This window comes from Ictidomys tridecemlineatus, chromosome 9 (genome assembly GCF_052094955.1).
Source record: "Ictidomys tridecemlineatus isolate mIctTri1 chromosome 9, mIctTri1.hap1, whole genome shotgun sequence".
Classification (NCBI taxonomy): Eukaryota; Metazoa; Chordata; class Mammalia; order Rodentia; family Sciuridae; genus Ictidomys; species Ictidomys tridecemlineatus.
Window position 1 is genome coordinate 52175803 of NC_135485.1, and position 18877 is coordinate 52194679.

The following is an 18877-nucleotide window of genomic DNA, read 5'->3' on the forward strand; positions in this document are numbered from 1 at the left end:
ATGATATGTGGACATACACACATACAGACATTTATACATACAACACATAACACAAGTTTAACACATAACACAATAGTAAAGGCCTTGTAGCTTTTCTCAGGTGAAATATCCTTTGCAATGTTTAAAAAACTCCACAGTTGATCAAAAATAGAACTTATCAGAAAAACATTAACCTAAGTCTGTAGGATCAAAATCATGCTCAAAAAAATACAGAATCTAAGAAAAAGCAAAAGTCCTAGAAAAAAATTGACCGGCCAGTAATTAATAAATGCCATACAATTTACTTTTTGGTTTGGTCTAGTTTGAGTTCCCATAAAAAGAAACTTTTACTCCTTTTTTTCCCTTGGGCCTCAGATCTGTCTCCTACTGAACTCCAGGCTTCTTCTATTTGCATTTCAACTTAAATCCTGCCTGAGGTCTGGGAGGAGCAAGAAAAACTGGAATTCTGAGGAGAAGCCTCATGCCTAAGGCATTTTAACCATAAGTCACAATTTTCAGGTTTGGATGTTGAAAATTATGATACAAGTTTAAGATACAATTCACAAAATTTCATATCTTTACATCTTTCTACACTAGAAAAACATGCTTACACAAAACTGAAAATAGGATCTTACTTAGTAATATAAAGGCTACCATCAGAAGAAATTTCTATAGGATCATTAAGCTACTTCCTTTGTTCTGAAGTTCCTAAAGTCGTATTAAGTTACATTAAATCACCTGAAAAATTTTTCAAAAGAGAACCACACACTACCATGTATATCCAAAATTAAGCTTTAAAAATTTCCAAGACTGTTGCTATTTAATGTCATTTTAATAAGCTAGACCAGCATTCCAATTCAACACTTTTCTTTCCTAAATCTTACACACTGAAGGAAACAGATACCATATCATAATTTACTATCCTTGCCCAAGTTAATTCAATGGTACAACTAGTGAAATCTTCTCAGGCTATCCAGTTCAAAAATTGATGAAAAGATAAAACTAAATGATTGGAAGTAACTTGCCCACTTGGAAGTAGAGTTCTTTAATTTTCCATCCTAAGTATTTAAGTTTCTAGCATGAACTATCTGAAATCTAAACAATTACCTAAACCCAACTTTTAATTTCAAGATTATGCAATGCTTCAAAAACCCATTCAGATACCAGATTGTTACAATAAAAAATCATCTTTTAGATACACATTCAGCCAAGATCATCCCCAAGAAACAATCTATAATAACCTTTAAAGCAGACCAGATAAGAGAAAATCTCCCCATGTTTCTAACTCCCATTTAATTATGACTCCTACATTAGTGGCACCATAGATTTCCCAACAAGTGGACCAGATGTTCTCACATAGGGGCAACCAGAAGTGTGAAATCAAGGGTCTTGGTGTGGTGACTTTACTGCCTTCAGTGTCCCCTTCTTTTTTTTTTTTTTTAAGTAGACAGAGGTGAAGTAATCCTTAAGGTGCAGGAAAGGAATGAGGAAGTTCCCCAAAGCAAAATGACTTTGGCAGCTGCTAGGAGTCCCTCAGTCTCTCCTTTTACTTACAGGATTAGCTCCTTTGGTTAGGTCCAATCCCAGGCAATCTGGCATATCTCCTAACTTTCCAGTAGAGTCAGTTTTTATCTGCCTTAGGTCTTGAAGGGAGAAGGGGGTGTGTACTTTGATCAGCCCAAATTCTCCTGGCATCTCCTGGAGAGGTAATATATTTGGTTTGCCTTTTGGGGCAGATGCAGAGAGGCCAGCAGATGGAGATTTTGTGGGTCCTCCTGATTTTTTCCTCAGTCAGTCCCCAGGATTTTCTCTATTCATTGCACATATCATAGCTAAGTCTACTTTACACTCTTGGCATAATTTAGGATTTTCCCTTAGAGCAAAGAAAACCACCTCACACCATTTCCCTTTCTTTTTGCAAAATTTATCAAGCTGTAAAATTGTATTAAAATTGATATTTCCCTCTGGTGGCCAGGTTTCTCCATCAGAGAGTTTGTATTGAGGCCAGGCCAAGAAAATGAGTCACTTTTGCTTGAGCGTCCTCTGAGGATCAAATCTATCCCAATTTTTCAATACGCAGGCTAGTGTGCACCTGGAATATTGGAGAGAGAGAAGCTCCCATCTGAGTGAGAAGAAAACAGGACTCAGGTGCCCGTGCCATGCCAGAGAAAACTGTTCTCATAGGCTTGAGCTTCCTAAACAGTCCAGAAAACCTGTCTCCCACCTTGCTTTGCTAAGGGGTTTCTGGTCCCCTTTAGCAAAGTGCTAGGATCTCAGTTTGCCCTGTCCCAGAGACCCTGGGAGGATTCAGACTTAAGGTCATTACTGCTTATCCTCCCGGCCACTAAAAACCCATTACAAAAGAGAATCATGCACTCTTTTTTGTCTTTGCTCTGTAGACTAAAGGAACTGCCTAAGGGTTAAGGGATATCTACTGGTTGTAATGTAGCACTTTCTATCAGAGAGATTACCGGAGGAGTTGATTCTAAAAATGCCTCTCTAGCAGCTTAAAGAGAACACAGAACATTTTAAACATTGGGGCAGTAAAACAGACTAGTGAAAGTTACCTATGCACCTTAGGGAACCTGGGCAGATTTTACTAATTATCTCATGCCTTTCTCTCAGTCCTACAACCTGAATTGCTAACATGTCTGACCTTCAAAGGAAGGGGAGCATTCAGGAGGGAATGGATTCGAATTTGGGAGTGTTGCGTAGCCCATAGGGAAGCAAATGTAATTGGGGCTTTCCCTCAGTGCCATTCATCTACCGATCACCTTGGATACCCCTGAGGGCTGTCGGGAAGGGGCTCAAGAGAAAGGAACCTTAGGAATACGTCTGAGTGTATTCCAGACCAGAATTCCGCAGTTGTTCCAAATTCCTTCCTCTACCTCCACACTTCCGAGGCAGATTGGGATTTGGGACACTGTGTACTCATGCCAATTGCTCTCCAGGCCCTGACAGAAAAGTTGGAAGCGGCTTTGGCAGAACCCCACATGCCTGCTCTGTATTGAACAGGTGATTGAGAGCTGCCTAGGCTGGGAAACCTCGCACCCGAGTCTTAAAGAGTGGCGACTGTACTAATTGAGTTTAAGTAGCCGTCGGGTGCCCACCTCACCCTCCATAAAGAAAGAGAGATAAAGATGCACCTCAAACAGACATGGGGTGCATGGAGAGGTGCTTACCTCGGTGTAAAATCTCGGTGGGACCTCCAATATGTTACCGCTGTTGGCCATTGTCGAGTCCTTGCTTCCCCAATGTTGAAGAATAACACCAGAGAAGCATGCCAAGGCAAGGTCAGAGTAGAAATTAGAAGTTTATTAAAGAACAGCTGAAAAGACTTCTCCAGGAGGAAGAAGGGGACCCAAGAGGTGGAATCCATGGAAGTGTGGTTGTCTCCCATTTTTATAGTTTTGGTGATGGAATGTAAGGGGAAGGGTTGGGACACAGGTGGGCCAAACAAGTAATCTGGGCAGTAAGGACTTCATTAACACTTCGTTGGGATGGGCTATCTTCAAATTTGCTAGGGCTGTTCATTAACATTTCTTTGGGATGGACTTTGGGCCTAGAGGCTTTTCCAGGACTTCATTAACATTCCATGAGTTGTCCTGTATTTCCCAGAATCATTGTCAGCATGGCCTCCATTTTAGATTTCACTCCATATTAGACCCGATTTACCTAACTACACTAACTACCAAACTTTAAATATGGCTTCAAAGGCTGTAATCTTTTAAGAAAAAATGAATGTCATGTCATAAAACACATAAAATCTCTCAATGTAATTGTTCTACTTTGGTATATTGTCTGCTAGATTTTCAGTACAATTTACAGGAAGTTCAAAATTATGTAAGCATGAATGAGAAAACTAGAAATCCCAATATGTCTGGATTAGCTAAATTTCAACTTTCCCCAGAATTTCACATAATGGAGTAATGTGATGGCAAAATGAGATCTGGTTGTGAAATAAAATTATAAAACATTATGGTAAGAAACCAATGTCTACGGAAAGGTTCAGCCACCCCTCCACAGCCTTTCTCCATGCAGCCTAATTAAAGGGTTCCTACCTTTTTTTAATTTTTTTTTTTGAGAGAGAGAGAGAGGAGAGAGAATTTTAACATTTATTTTTTAGTTTTTTCAGTGGACACAACATCTTTGTTTGTAAGTGGTGATGAGGATCAAACCCGGGCCACACGCATGCCAGGTGAGCGCACTATGGCTTGAGCCACATCCCCAGCCCCGGGTTCCTGCCTTTTGGATTGTAAATAACTACTCTATGTGCCTGACCACTTTCTCTCCCTTTTTGTTTTTGGTACTGGGGAATGAACTCAGAGGCACTCAACCACTGAGCCATATCCCCATCCCTATTTTGCCTATTTTATTTTATTTAGAGATGGGGCCTCACTGAGTTGCTTGAGTTGTTCAGCATCTTGATTTTGCTAAAGGTGGTTTTGAACTTGTGATCCTTCTGCCTCAGCCTGTGAAGCTGCTGGGATTACCAGAGTACCCCACTGTGCCAACTGGACTACTCACTCCCTCTTGAAATATAACAGAAACTGTGAGAAGAGCTGTTGCTGCTTATCTGTTTCTGTAAGCAAGCTTTATGTTAGAGACCCTGCACAAGGCTTTCAGCCTCATAGATTAGGATTTTTTTTTAAGGATACAAAAAGGTCCAATGATCAGATGGTTCTAAGATGACACAAAGTAACCTACAAAAGTTGTAAGAAATGGTGGATCAGGGCTCAGTATTTGGAGTTTTGTTTTCCTCTGGGCCTGCCAACATAAAATAAAGTTTGGAGATCTCCTCCCCAAGTGCTGCTTGCTGCTTCTTGACCAGTTTGTTTCTTGCAACAGTGAATCATTCTGAAGCAAACAAATAATAGTTTTGTGGAGGGAGTTAACATATAGTTCAAATAGGAAAATTGGGTCACTGATTTTCTGATAAACTATCAAGGGAAAGGTAACGTTAGTTTCCCTAGAATAATTTAGCTTCTGTACGTCAAATATAAGGGGGCATTAATGAAATGTTAAGAAAAGATAGAAGGAAAGGAATAAAAGAATTAGAGGAAGAGGGACAGAGAAGGGGAAGGAAAAACAAGAACCAAACCAATAGTTTTGTGCATATTTTTACAGCATAAAAAAATTAACCATAGAGCTGAGCATGGTGCCCTTCAACAGCAATTCTCAGTGGAAAATTGAGACAACTAAATTTGTCTCAATTTTAAATGACAAATAAATTGGGTAACTCATTTTTTCTATTCAGTAACTTACAAATGACAGATAACTTCCAAAATATATGTACCAAATCACCACTCAATTATTTCTAGATAATAGGAATGTATCTCTGAAGAATACAATTAATTCAGCCAGCTTGAGTCTCCTGGATTCCAGCTCATTATTTAAATATATAGAAAACTATTTTATTAGTAATAATTGAAGGATATAGAAAATTCCCTGAATGATCCATATAAATACAGACCTCTGTTTGGGTTTGTAAGGTAAAGATGTATATTCTATTGCAAGGGGACACATAGATGACATGGTAGGAACACAAGGTTAACTATTCTATGAAAGGATTCACTTTAATGACTCCCCATATGTTTCTTTTCAAAAAAGCTATCTGCCTGGAGTCTTGCCTAGCCTGAAAGGTCAGGAAATGTCACATTCATCAACAAATTGAGGCACAGGGTAGAAGGTCTGTCATTGAGTGTAGGTAATGAATGATGGAAGTTGAGGAGACAGAGAAAAAACAATGGGTTGCTAACATTGTTATGAGCCAGGTTATATTGACAGTGACAAAACAGACTCCATTTTACAGAGACTCCATGTCATGTAAGAAATGCCTCTTTTCATGAGAAAACCCTACCACTATACCTACCAACAATTGCTTAGCATAGCATATTGGCAACAAAAAATGACAAAATTATCTCTTCTGTTCTTATACACTGCATTTGTGCAATGTACCCTAACTGTGTAGAATGTAGTTGTCTAGACGTTAGTAAGCATTCTTTAACTTACGCTCAACTAGGGTCATTTTGACCCACTTCCTCTTCTGCTTATGATTTTAGATCTCATGATTTTTGTTTATGCTTTTGAATCACAGCAACAGCCACTTATGATTAATGTACTGACATGCTTTACTTGTGGTTTTGGTCTATAGAAGATTTGCTTTATCCCCTGGAGGGGGCCAAGAAGTGCAAACTTGTGGTTTGCCCTCCACTGCCAGCTGGTGTCCCACTACCTGGTGAACAAAGATGGTTCCATCTCCATGATTTATTGCAGTCTCACCACAATGAGCTAACCTTCAGGATCACACTTCCCAGAACAAGGAGTTGCTAACTATTACCCCTTGTGCTTCTCCTTCCTGCCCTTCATCACATACATGAGATAAGAAACAGAAGGTGGAGGTTCTGGGTCTATAAAAGAGCAAGACACAAGGGCTGGGGTTGTGGCTCAGTGGTAGAGTGCTTGCCTAGCATGTGTGAAGCACTGGGTTCAAGTCTCAGCACCACAAGTAAATAAGTGAATAAAATAAAAATCCATCAACTTTTAAAAAATGAAAATTTTAAAAAAAGAGCAAGACACACCCACTCCCATAGACACAGATCTCTGGGTCTCCTGTTCCCCAGAGAAGTCTGCTACCTCTGTGTCCCTCTCTTAAATAAAATTTACATTTCTATGCTTGTCTCAGCATTTTTCAAGTATTTAATCTTTGACACTGGGGGCACAAGGACCTGATCATGATCTCTGACTGCTGGAATAATCACTGAGGTAAGCTTCTACACCTCATATCTTTCAGAGTTGTGTCTTTTCGTCTTCTGTCTCTTCTCTTTATTTCTGGAGAACATTGGTTCTACAAAAATCTCTTCCCTGTTTTCTATTCTGGCTTGGAGTATATCTGGTGCTATTAGACAGCAACTCCTAATCCCACTTTGCCTCTGGATTTGAAGAGTTGAGTAAAAGACGGAAGCAACTGTGAGATTCTAACTGGGGTCTCTTCCTGGTGAATTCAAAGGCTTCTTCTTCGACCTCCTCTCCTGATAGCCTTCTGGGTATCCTGTGGTGACTGGTTGATCAAGCAGTGCTGAGAAAATGCTCCAGTAACACATAAACCTCTGTAATAGCTGACCACACTTTCCTCCTTCTGCTCATTCCTCCTGAGCACCCCCTTTCCTCTCCAATCAGTCTCTAGTCATTGAAAGAGAAAAATTTTGCATAAAAAGATTCATAAGGAAAATCCTGAATCTTTCAATTGACCTCTTCTTTAGATCCCTTGGGGGAAAGGGTGTTAAAAGAGTTTAACAACCACTAGATGTCCTCCTTGCGCTCTGGAGATTCCTTTGGCCCACAGCAAACACAAACTCTTTATTCCAGTCTTTATCCCTATTGTTCTTCTGCTGCCAACCATGGCCTCAATACCAACTCCCCAACAGAGAATCATTACCATCAGAGGAAAATGTGAAATTTTATAACAGTTTATTGCTTAGCCTCTTCTCTAAAAATTAAGGCAAGTAGTCTGAGATTCCTATGTGTAGGCCTAAGACTCCTCAGGCCCTATTTTTAAAAACAAAAAATTGTGCCAAAAATGTAAATTAGATTCAGCTATGATTCTCCATCTTGAGTGAGGTCTAGACCCGCCCCCCCCCAAAAAAAAGTTCATTAACTAATGGTAGGCTCAGCATAGACAACCTAGATTTATTACAAGAAAAACATGTGTCATATGGTCTCCCAGAGTAGCAAGTTACATGGCAAGGGTGGACAGTCGAGGTTTACACCTTTTTAATGGCAACCCTTGAAAGAGGAGAGAAGTCATGACCACATTGGAAAGGCAACAGTTAAATTCAGAGGTCATGGGAGGAGAGGTAGGAACAGCTGGATGCTCTAGGAGCTACAGGCTCCAGGGTCAGGAAGATATCCCCCAGCCAAAGAGACAGTTCCCTCAGACCAGATGCCCATGTTCTGTTCTCTTTCATTTATTTCATTTTTAAAATTTTTTTTTGTTTAGAGGGGAACTCTGTCCTAATAAGTAATCATGGGACAGGACCTAATCACAGTTGAGAAAAAGGAGATGTCTTATGATTTTCTACATCCAAACCTGGCTTTGTACCAACTGGGAGAATGGAAAATGATCTCCAAAACAAACAACAGCAACAAACAAACAAACAAAAAACCCCATAAACTATAAAACCCCACATTCAGGGACTGATTTTATAAATGAGGAAGAAAAAATGGCTACAAATGGCCTATGTATGAGGTTTTACCTCTCAAGCTCCAAACAGTAGCTTTCCTTACTGTTTCACTTTCTGCTAGATCTCTGTATCCTCAAGACTTACATCTGAAGTGTAAGCTACAGAGGCAATTTTCCAAAACTCATTTGGGGCCAAAGGGAGATGGGTGGAAGTGTCACTTTTAAATTCAAGCTGCTGCAGGACCTAAATGGCTCCTTATAGGCTTTTGCACTCTGTGACTTTGCTCGCTTATGATCTCATATGTGCAAGCCTTCTTTACCTTGAGAGTCTTTACCTGAAGATTTTAGGGCTCTCACTTCCTTTAAATATTGGGACTGACTTAATCTGACCCAAAAGTGCACTCTGATCTGATGAAGATGCTTCACATGCTCCTTTACTAAAGTAATTACAATCATGCCATTTTTTTAGGACTGCTGTACTTTTTTATGTTTATGTATTTTAGGCTCTAATGTCATCTGTTTTTTGTAAAGTAACATTTTATTGACATAGCCTCTGTGTTTAGTGAAGATACCTTTATTTCTATTACTTAGGGCTAGATGATCATACTACCAAACACAGATCAAACCTGCCTATACAAGAGGCTAGGAAGATTTGTAAGTCTTAAGTTGACTTAAAAAAGCTTTTGACTCTGATAGTCTCTTTTGATAGTAATCAGGCTCTCCTGTATTCTAATCCCTCCTTTATAGCCTCCAGACTTACTTACTCTTGGGGAGCTGTCACAAGTGTACATCTTATGTTACATTAAAATAACTATCATCTTTCTTTTTAAATGACCAAAAATCACTGGTTATAACTTTCTTGCCTGATTTTAAGACCAAGCTGGTCAAATTGATCTTGTTCCCACCTACTATTAGAAGTCAGCTGAGATTCCTCAGAGAGTAACTCTTGGGAACTTGGGAGAAGCCTCTCAACTTTGTTAGTGCCATCTGCTAGGACAGATCAAGGTCTTGCTTCCCTAGAAAGCATTAGGGATATGCTAAAATGACTCTCTTCATTGTAGTATGTGCACTGTTTGACTTTCTGGTCTCCATGTTCTCATTGATCCTCATGATCAGAAGGTCATGTGGCCCACAGTTACAAAACCCTTAGAGAAGTTACCTCATTCCTTGGGGTTGAGCTGACCTCAGAAGGCAAGAGCAAAACATTGGCTATTTTCTTTCTTTCCCCTTTCACTTCCTTAAATCTAGTCTCCAAGTTCTGGTTTTAAACATCTGGAATGCCAGTTTTAGCAGGCCTGACATAGGAGTACTGGGCTTTAACTTCAATTTCTATAATTTTATTGTTATTTACCCCTTCCATTTAGATGGGGTTGGTATTAGGACTGGAAGTTAGCCTTATGTCTGTGCTATAGGTGATAGCCTGTTATCTCAAATTTACTCAGGTTTTTATATTAGAATTTGTACTTAAGTAGAGCACCAAAAGACAACAGTTATAGAGTTTACCAGGAAAATTAAAAAATGTAATTAACAAGACCGATAACATTTATTTTGTATAATAGCTATGAGTGAAGAAACATAATTTTTAAAATCCCAAATCTTTAATTCAAACTCTCACTTGAAAAAGTTTAGCTTAGTAAAATGTTCTTCTAAACTTTATATTTTAAAGACTTTTATACTTGGAATATATGAATACATTGAGTACACCAAAAAGCCATTAACAGCACCACAATTACACTGATGTTTTTATATGAACCACATTTTGCTTTTAAAGGAAAATTCAGAATACATAGTGTTGTATAATACTCTAAAATAGCACTTATTGTTTACCCAGAGTTGTACAAATCTTAATTTCTTTAAGGCTACATTCTCTAAATAATAAAACTTAACAGACATAAGAAATTATCTTGTTGGATAAGATCAGATTAATATTTTAAGAAATTTTTGTTACTATAACACATAGAGAATTAAACTTTTGTTTATATCCATACATTAATATTTGACCTTTGGAAAACCTGAAATAATTAATTTGTTGTGTTAATTATAGCCATTAGTCACAAACAAACTTTTTGAGCTTCACCCTCCACAATCCATGTATAACTTAGACATTCTACAACATTTTTACTTTGCTATATAAAAGGTTTTTCATCCAGAAACATTTCTTTTTCTTTTTACTTTTCATATTAAAATATATTTCCATACCTAGAACATTTTTATACCTCATTCTTAGTTTTTGACTCCTTTTTTAAAATTTACATTCTGAAACAATCCTTATAAAATTTCTGAATTTAGATAAATTACTTCACTTTAATAAGATGAAATATTTTGTTTTTATAGTCCTTTAGTTAAAATTTACTGAAAGAATTTGACTCTTTGTATGTAAAATTAATCTTGATAGAATCTTATCTCTTACTAACCATAATTTTTAGTGAAGACAAAGAAATAAAGCAATCTCAAACTCTTTTCCTTTACACTTTAAAACTACATATTTAATTTTTAATATATTAACATGAAATTTAAGCAGTCATGAGTACTTGATTTTTATATTTAGCAGTCAATGTTTTAGCATTTTAACTTTGTAAGTTAACCAGATGTCTTCTCTAACAAACACAATTGTGAAGAATAATCTCATTGGATGTTAAATCTAATTTAGTTATTTTTAACTGTAAAAACCTAGATAGAAGAAAAGTGTAGTTAACAGCATTATCCATCTCTTTCTTGTTAAATTAAAATCCTAGAAACAATGACTACTATATTCTAGACATTTTATATTAACCAACATTGTATTGTTGACTACCTAGAAAAACTTGTGAGTTAGTAATTTAAAAGATATCTTTATTTTCATCTGTTTATCTAATTAAAATTGAAATTTTTTGAGTCACGTGAACTAAAATTATTTGGATCCATTTTTTTTTATGCTAAATACCCATAACTCTCCAAAGACTTGGGGTTTTCCTTCCCTAGACATCACCAGAAGCAGCCATAACAAGTTGATGCCCAGATACTCCCAAATAATCTAGGGGTTCAAAGTCCTTGAATGAGGAAATGTAAAGACAAATAGATGAGGTTGGTGGGAACATGAGGTTAAAAGAATAATTCTTCAAAATGATCCAATTTGCCTGGCCTGAAAGGTCAGAAAATGTCACATTCCTTGACAAACTGAGGAAGGGGCATGTAAAGAATAATAACAATAAGTAGAAAGAGAGACAGACAAGATGCAGAGGCAAGAAAGGAGGCAGAGTGGCCCTTTGTCAAAGTGGCCACCATTATTTATAACAATAGACTACATTAGGTCAATAGTACCATAACCACACTATTGTTTAGAGTATCAGTAAGGTTGCATATTCTGCAGTTGTATTTCATAGTTACAATATGCAATGTTAAGAGCTTTGTGCACTTCTCAAGAAGGTCCATTTTCTAAAGTTACTGTTAGGCAGACAGCTCCAGGAGCACCAGAGCTTAGTGAAACATTGTAGTTACCAAGCAAGCAAGTTCCTTTATTCCCAGGTCTATGTGCTTAAGATTAAGGTCAAAGCTGATAAGAGTCTACCATAGCAACTGAACATCCTATGCCTTTGCACAAAAACTTTCCCAGGTACCAAGCATGCCACAGGTATGAAGTCATCAGGGACCCAACTCCCAAACACAGAGCTCCTACAGGGGTAGAAGGTCTGGCATTCAGTGTAGGTATTGAAAGACAGTGAGTGAGAAATTGAGGACTGGTTATCAAAGAAATAACAATGAGTTGCTAACAGATAACCTTCAGGATCACACTTCCCAGCACAAGGAGTTGCTAACAATTACCCCTGTGCTGCTCCTTCCTGTGCTTTGTACAGACATGGGAGAAGAAAGAGAAGATGAGGGTTTCTGGGTCTATAAAAGAGCAAGAGACACCTACACCTAAGGACACCCACCTTGGTAAAGGGGATGCAGTGAAAATCAAAATAAATGAGTCTTTGTTTTCATTTAAAAATTTTTTTGATTGACACGTATCTAAGAAAAAGCAAGATGACTGAAATAGATAATTTTTTTGGGGGGGATTATTTAGAATAAGAAAAGACTATTTTAAGTAAAATAAAATTTAAGCTGAAATTTGAAGGATTACCTGGAAATGGCATCTCAGGGAAAGGAAACATGATATTAAAAGACCCATAGAGTTAGTTGTTTTTTTTTTTGTCTGTAGACAAGGGTCCACATATCAAGAACGAGAGTGGTGGGTCAAATGGTCTAGGTCAACCAGAGGTTCATCATGCAGAAAGTGCCTTAGGACACAAGATACTTAGGTAGACTATGTCCCTGAAGGGGATACATATGATTTAAGATTTAAAATATCACTCTAGTTGAGGGCTATGGAAAGGATAGGGCTACTGTGGATGTCCGCTTGAAAACTGGCAGTGGATAGAAAACATACTTCTGAAGAGAATCCAAAGGATGTGATGCTTATGGGCATACAGGTGAAAAATTGAAGGAATGAATGAAAATGAAGGGTGTGATGGAGTATTGATATTCACTGCTGAGTAGAAAGTACTACCATTTGGTATGAGAATTTTAAGAACTGGAAATGTCGATGACCTGGATACTACACTTCTGAAACTCTAGAAATCATATCTTGTTTTTATTATTGAATAAGCTAAACTCTCTAACAATGTAAGTATAATCCTATCTTTGCTGCTTATAATTACCAAGATATCAAAATAATAAAGTATTAATGAAGATGTAGATAACTGGTAAGCATTTCATTGCTGGTGGGAACATAAAATAGTGCCACTGTGTAAACATTATGGAGGTTCCTCACATGTCTAAAAACATAATTTCAATGTGATCCAGCAATCCGATCTGATCACTTATCTGAAAAATGGAAATCAGAATGCTGTAGGTATTACTTGCACTCCCATATTCATTGCAGCATTATTCACAATAGTCAAGATATGACATTAAGCAAAATGTCCCCTGGTGAATGGATGAATAAGGAAAATATCATATACAATTAAAATAAAATACTATTCAGCTTTAAAAAAGAAGGAAATCTTGCCATGTGAAATTATATGGATGAGTTATAAGGGTCTTATGCTTAGTGAGATAAGCCAACTAGAGAAAAACAAATATCACAAGAATTTCACTTACATGAGATATCTGAAGTGGTCATATCCTGGACTCACATAAACTCTTTTGCCCAAAGGGTCCTTTACTCTCTCTCTGCTGATCTCTATCCTGCATAGAGAAAGCAGTCATCAGCTTGTTACTAAGTTTTGAATGAGACTGGAAACTTGATCATAAGTATGCTACTTCTCATGGCCATTGTTATAATAAAAATAGAAATAGAACTGAACATTGACAATATTCTAGTATTAAATGTATTATATATATATATATATATATATATATATATATATATATATATATATATATATATAGGCCTGAGCAGTTCCAGAGAAATAAGTAAATTTTCTTAGTTGACTTAGACTTTCATAGAAACTATTAACATTTTAAGATAAATCTTAGTAAACCACCATCTTAGCTTTATGGAGAAAGTCTTTATTAAAAGCAGAGAAAATATTCCAGGACCAGGTATGTATGCCTTGCATTATATGAACAGAGCCCAAGAAGTAGTCTTAGATATAGTCCCATTCAGACATGTCTCTGAAAGATAAGAGTGAAACAAAATCATTCCAACTGGCAGACTATGAAGCACCACATCTGGATAATGTTTGGGGTCCAGTGGGGAGAGCAACAATGGCTTGCTTGTGTTACAAATATACAGAGTCAGGGCAGTGACTCATGGGTTGACTAGTTGAGCAAATACTTGATATAAAGTGGAAGGTTAATTATATGAAAATCTAACATAGGATTATATCAATACAACTCTGCATAGGTAACTAGGATGTTCACATTCCATGCCACTTCCCACCAGAAGGTGTGAAATCCAGAAAACTGAATCAGTAACAAGGTGGATTTATGACCTGTCCTATGGCTGTCAATTGCTTTTTCCTGACCTTCCAGAATTTGGTATAAAACTCATGTACAAATGAAAAGTGGTAAACATTCATGTGGCTGTGTCCCTGTAGTATGCCTTTTTTAAGTCTTTTGTTTATAGACCTATGAGAGGGACAGCTGTGTCAAATGGTGGTTCCATTCCCAATTTTACAAAAAATATCCATACTGCTTTCAATATTGGTTGCACCAATTTGCAGTCCCACCATCAGTGTGCAAGTGTGCCTTTTCCCCCCACATCCTCACCAAAACTTGTTGTTTGTATGCATAATAGCTGCCATTCTGACTGGAATGAGATGAAATCTTAGAGTAGCTTTAATTTGCATTTCTCTAATTGCTAGTGATGATGAAAATTTTTTCATGTATTTGTTGATTGATTATACATCATCTTCTGAGAAGTGTCTCTTCAGGTCCTTGGCCCATTTACTGATTGGGTTATTTGTTGTTGTTGTTTTTTTTATGTTTAGCTTTTTGAGTTCTTTATACACCCTAGTGATAAGTGCTCTATCTGATGTGTGAAGGGTAAAGATTTTCTCCTAAGATGTAGGCTCTCTATTCCCCTCACAGATTGTTTCTTTTTCTGAGAAAAAGCTTTTAAGTTTGAGTCCATCCTTCTTATTGATTCTTGATTTTAATTCTTGTGCCACATTAGTCTTATTAAGGAAATTGGGGCCTAATCCCACATTATGGAAATTAGGGCCTACTTACATTTCACAATAGCTAAACAGTTGAACCAATCTAGATGCCCTTCAATAGATGAATGGATGAAAAAATGTGGCATATATACACAATGGAATATTCCTCAGCAATAAAATATAAAATCATGGCATTTGCAGGTAAATGGATGGAATTAGAGAAGATAATGCTAAGTGAATTTAGTCAATCCCCCCAAAACAAATGCCAAATGTTTTCATTGATATAAGGAGCCTGATTCATAGTGTGATAGAGAACCGGAGCATAGGTGGAATAGATGAACTCTAGATAGGGCAGAGGGGTGGACGGGAAGGAAAGGGGCATGGGATTATTAATGATGGTGAAATGTGATGATCATTGCTATCCAAAGTACATGTATGAAGATAAAAAAATTCATGTGAATATACTATGTATACAACCAGAGATATGAAATATTATGCTCTTTATATGTAATAAGAATTGTAAAGCATTCTGCTGTCATACATAATTTTTTAAAAATTGCATAAAAAAGGAACAGTGTGACTGTGATGGGGACTATACATTAATGTCCAGCATGAATTTTCTCACTGAGGTCATCTGGCTACTGAAGCTGCCAGATGCTTTATCTGTTAATAGCAATTAGCTACCCACTACTTCCTAAGAAGTCACTACTCCCTATAGTTCTAGCTAGCCACAAGTAACAGATTTCCCTGGTCACCTTATATCTTAGAGGATGCATCAGAAGTACTTATAATTTACAAATAATGGATTTCTCCCCTTCAGTGTTGCATTGCTGCCATGAAATTCTGTGGACATAAAGAAGTTTTAGTGTAAATCATGGTAGCAATCTTAATGCTGAACATGACCAGGTAATATAGTAATAGAAAAGGAAATACAACAAGGTTCAAACTTAACTTGATAAAAATCTGCACTCATTAATTAATGACAATTGTTTGAGATTTTATTTAGAAGACCACACCTTAGTTATTTAAAGGTATATATTGAAGGATATTGTGTATGTTTTAAATCTAAATCATACCCTGGTATTGATGTCTTTTTATTTTACTGTGAATACATGGGTCCAGAAGTCAAGAAGTTAAAAGTGAGAATGGGGCCTCTAAGAAGTAGTCTTTACTCTTTCTCTTAGAAAATTTTGTTTTTCACTTTTATAATCTGGAGCCAGAAAGTTGAGGGTGTAGTTGTAAGGGGGAAAAATGATCTAACCCAGGATTTTGGCCACAATTTTCTTAGAGTGGAAGATATGAGTATTTTGTTATTATTTTGAGTTTCCCTTTTCCAAATAGGAAAGACATTGCTGTCTTGTGTGACTGATCCAACTATGTTGCAGAAACACATTAGGACCAGGCAAAATTATGTCTAGTATAAAACACATTATTTGGATACAACTTAATTATCTGATGTTCAGTAATAAAATACAGTAGAAAGTTGTGAGAGACGTAAAGAAGCATGTTATCATATTGATTTGGAATTGATGAATTTTGCTTAATTCTGCCAGTTAACCTTGAGCACTGGAGAAGCTGCCAGAGGACACTCTTATCATATACATGGAATGTATGTGAACAGAATAAATTACCAACTTCAGCCTCTTCTGAATCTCCAAGTTCTATGGAAGAGCTATGCAGAAGTACTTGTATTGATGTGCTCAGGCCTCTGTTTAATGGTATCTGAGACTTTCCCAACTGAATAGTTTTATGAATGACATAAAAATAAGTCTACTCTAAGACTTTTTTTTTAAATCTAAATACATAGTATAGTTACACTGACTAATGCAGTTTATATTACTCAGGAATTTCTACCAGGTAAAACTGCCATCTGATAATATTCAGGCAAAGAAAGAGATCAGCAGGATATTTAAAAAGGCAGGAGGAAAAAATCCAGTGAACTAGAACTGTTGAGTAGCAGTGAGTCTTATGCCAGGGTTGCCAATTTCAGGTGGAAAAAAAATGGGGCCTGAGCCTCAAAAGGGCTCAACCCCCAGAATACATAGTCTACTGCTCCCTGGAGGAATTCTAACTGCAGAAAACCACCTGATCATGGAGACAACATAAAAAAATCTTAAAATACAGTAAAGTTGTAAAACTCAAAACACATCAATGTGAATCACCTTTTAAAAAATTGTTAAAATTCATCAAATACATTTTTAGCCTTCACAATTTATTTGCATTTTCTGTAATGCATATATTCACAAAGACATACATTGCCATGTAGTTATCTTTTTAAATGGAGTAGTTTTCAATGAACTTCATTAAAACAAATAAGAATTTTAAATATTTTACTAAGCCAATGAATGCCACTTATATCAATTATATATCAAATACTGAAATGAAAAGAATTATACATGCCATTAAGTTTATAAATGTTATTAATTCAAAGATGATTCAAATATTATTATTTGCCTTTAATTACTGTGGTTATTGACAAACATTTATTTTAACATATTCTCATTCAAGCTGGAAGGCTCATGTATCTTTAGCATAAGAATTAATAGATGAATTAAAACTTATAGAAGTTAGAAACTGGAAACAACAATCCTAAATTCTTAGTAAATAATTTTGGCAGAAAATTAAACTTGATTATAAATAGTGATCATAAATTATGAATTATTAGTAATTTAAAATATAATGAATTAGCACTTATTAATAGTACCATCACTTAAAAATTTTATAAAATTGCTAATTTTGTTCTGTTCCTAATTATTTCTCTAAAAATGATCATTTCACCTGACTCTGAAAAAAATAATTCATGTCTTCCCTTTCGGGAGAGAGTATCTAAATCCTTACAGTAGAGGACAAACAAGAATATTTATTTAAAAAAAAGCAGGAAAAAAGACCATGATTATCTAAATGTGTTCAATTAAAATGTTATAGACCCACCATAATATACCATCACATTTATAAATTCATGCTGTAATCACTGTAACAATGGAGAAGCAGAAGAGTGGTTCTTTTTTTCTCTTAATTTAAAAATAAAATTGTTAACTAATTTCCTGTGGTGGTTATTTGATATGTGTGGTCTTTGGAGACTTGTGCATTTGACTCCTGATTTCCTTAAATCCATCAAATTCCATTTACACTTTGTACTTTCCCTAGGATTTGGTATATTTTTAGTCAGTCTATAAATTGATTTTTCTTAAAGAGAGAGAGAGAGAGAGAGAGAATTTTTTAATATTCATATTTTTTAGTTTTCGGCGGACACAATATCTTTTGTTGGTATGTGGTGCTGAAACCCAGGCCACACACATGCCAGGCGAGCACACTACGGCTTGAGCCACATCCCAGTCCCTATAAATTGATTTTTAAAAATTTAAAATTACATTATGAAAAGAACATATTTATACTTTGTAGCACCCCTATGTCAGGAAAGTGAGAGGAAGAAAGAAAAAATGGGAAAGAAAGAATTTGACATACTCACTAGTTAATGGTCATGTTGAGATCTAGGTTTTTCTCTAAAACAAGTCAGAGGAAAGGGATTTTTGTTTTTCTTTTTTTTGTGGCACTGGGAATTGAACCCAGTGCATGCTAGGCAAGCACTCTACCAATTGAGCTATATCCCCAGCCCAGAAGGGGATATCTGAAAACAGAAAGCAGAGATGGATTTTCAGTAAGCTTTTTGTGGCTAGAATCAATAGGATTTCACAATTCTGGACTTTGCCAAACTTAGAAAAGTCTGTTTCCTCTTTTCCTGATCTATTCCCTTTTTTTCTTTTTTCCTGACTTACCAATTTTTGACAAGAAAACAAACAACATTATGTGACCATGAATATAACAGTCGTTGCACAGGCCAGCAAGAATCCAATCACATCTAAAGAGTGGTACTGGAACCAGGTGAGGTGATGGGAGGCTGGCCATAGGTGCTTGGCTCCTTTGTGGTGCATGACAAACTTGGTCCAGAAGACAGCTCTGTCCAGGGGCTTTATAAGCTGATCATGATGAATTCTTGATAACCTCATGGCATTTTCTTTATAACTAAAAGGCAAATACATAAAAATTAGATTTTATTTTTGTTTTTTACTAAAGGTGAGTTCAATATTATACA

The 18877-nt window shown here is 36.4% G+C and overlaps 1 long non-coding RNA gene across 1 annotated transcript in view; it reads right to left on the reverse strand.

Moving 5' to 3' along the window:
• LOC120892259 (uncharacterized) overlaps window positions 1-18413 on the reverse strand; it is a 30153-nt gene extending 11740 nt beyond the window's left edge. Inside the window, exons 1-2 of the long non-coding RNA XR_005736856.2 lie at window positions 18254-18413; window positions 13283-13369 (exon numbers count right to left, since the gene is read on the reverse strand). This is a non-coding gene — a long non-coding RNA (uncharacterized LOC120892259). The remainder of the gene's footprint in view (window positions 1-13282; window positions 13370-18253) is intronic.
• Between the last annotated feature and the right edge of the window lie 464 nt (window positions 18414-18877).